This window comes from Chrysemys picta, chromosome 1 (genome assembly GCF_011386835.1).
Source record: "Chrysemys picta bellii isolate R12L10 chromosome 1, ASM1138683v2, whole genome shotgun sequence".
NCBI lineage: Eukaryota > Metazoa > Chordata > Testudines > Emydidae > Chrysemys > Chrysemys picta.
In genome coordinates, this window is record NC_088791.1 from 123,520,095 (window position 1) to 123,522,273 (window position 2,179).

The 2,179-nt window shown below is 41.7% G+C and overlaps 1 long non-coding RNA gene across 1 annotated transcript; it reads left to right on the plus strand.

Annotated features, from left to right (window-relative positions):
• Positions 1–341: 341 nt before the first annotated feature.
• Positions 342–1,966, plus strand: LOC122173518 (uncharacterized). The gene is made up of 2 exons (XR_006174022.2): positions 342–501; positions 1,045–1,966. It is a non-coding gene; the product is annotated as an uncharacterized LOC122173518 (long non-coding RNA).
• Positions 1,967–2,179: the final 213 nt, after the last annotated feature.

Here is a 2,179-nt window from a genome sequence, read left to right on the forward strand (position 1 = left end):
CATGGCATCGCTACTATTGGTACCCAATCAACTAAATTAAAGACAACTAGGTATGCCTACGTGTGTTGCAATCGTATTTCCTGATTGCAGGGTAGACATATCCAAAAATAAAGGGAGCACAACATTGACTTAAAGCCATCTTTCCCACTTAAGTGCAGAAATAGAGCACCTGAGAATCAGGGCCCTAATTTATTTCAGGAATCAGAGGCGTAGCCATGTTAGTCTTGATCTGTAAAAAGCAACAAAGAGTCCTGTGGCACCTTATAAACTGCATGTGTCTGTCGAAGTGAGTATTCACCCATGAAAGCTTATGCTCCAATACGTCTGTTAATTTATTGCAGGTGATCCAGTAGAGAATAAGAACCTGATGGGGGACCTATACCAAAGGTTGATCCATAAAGTAGCCATAGGCCCTAAAAATGCTGTCTTGGAAGGAAAACAGCAAGAAGCCAATGAGCTACAGAGCTGGGAATTGAAAAGATGGTAACCAGTGATTTTAAGGTGACCTGCCCAGGCAAAAGTTATTTGGATTATGTTCTTTTTGTTTCTTTGTGATGTATTTTTAAAAAGCCTAAGCTTTTTTGGTTTTGTTTTAATAACTTTTCCTGTATGTTTTGAACTTCAGGTTCAATCTAGGTTGGGTTATTGTAGGGTTCATTGATGAAAAACATAAAAGATAAGCTATTGAAGGGATTTCTGTTTAAAAACCTTTGGTTTCGGTGTTAAAAAAAAAAGGGCAAAGCCCAATTAAAACATCTTTTGCAGGTCACTGTTGAGGGTGGACATTGCCAAAAGAGAGCACAGGGAGTTCCTCTCCATTAATTTCCTGGGACAACTCTGCCCCTAGTCCCACTTCCTGGCCAGGATGAAAATAATGTTGGGAAGGCATTCATGAGCTGTCTCACTTGGGTCTTTTCCTCTGGGTCAGAGGTGGATGCTTGGGGTCCCAGCTCTGGCCCGGGGGGATATGAAGTGATAAACAAGCCCACCTGCTCCTTCCAGGGTTTCCGATCTTCTTCTTTTTCTTGGGTTGTCTGATTTCAGATTTAACTGGTCCTACCTGACAGATTACTTTGTACGGTCCTTGGCATTTACAGTCCTTGGATTTGGCACTTGGGAGAAGCAGAAGTATCCAATCTCTAAGTTTAAATGTGCTTTCTGTGGAGGGGACTGCAGGATCCCCCAGCATCCTTTGTCCAGGCTTGGCTGGCCTTCGAGAGGGGACCAGGCTGAAGCACTCCAGTTTGCTGGCCCCCCAGGAGGCTGCTGTTTCTGGAACTGGGGGTGATACACTGTACTTCAAAGTAGCACCCTGTAACCTCATATTCATCATTTGTATATGGTTGTGATATTTCATACAAAGCATGCCATGTAAGATACCATATGAAAGGTCATAATCTGCTGAAACTCATTGTTCTGTCAAAATATGTATATCGTTACTGTGTATGAATTTTTGAGATTTTTCAATATGGTTGTTATTGAAATATGTTGTGAGTTTGGGAGACCCCCACCGCTAGCTCTCCAGTGACAACAAAGTGACACCCAAACAGGCATTAAGTGACACCCAAACAGGCATCACAAGCCATTGGCCAGCAGGGGAATTATAAATAAGAGATTTACAATTCTGGAAGAAACAGTTGCATGAGCACCACACAATGGAGATTGCTCAACTCTGGGACTCAGCAAGGCCAACAGGACACGTCTGGGCCAGTAACTTCTCTGGGACATGAACTGAGAGTATAAAATAAGGGACAGTGGCATCATGAGACCCCATGAAGGCAACAAGATCACTGGGAAGACAAAGACTTTGAACTGAGGAGATTGGTCTCAGACTCAGAAGGAACTTCAGCGTGTGTATTAAGAACTATAACCTACCTGCAACATCCAGTGGGAGTGAAAAAACTGTTTGATTTGACTCTTGCTTAGTCTGAAAGTTTAGAACATGTGTTTACGTAAGAAAATAAAATATAACTCTCTATGACCTTTCTGCCTATCACTTATAATCACTTAAAAACTTTCTATAGTTAATAAACTTGTTTTAATGGTTTATCCTTAACAGAAAGTGTGTCTAAAGTGTTTGGGGATCTGTTCAGATTACACAGGCTGGTGTATGTCCACTATCCTTTGAGAAAGTGGCGAACTAATTAATGAGCTTGCATTGTTCAAGAGAAGATCTTGA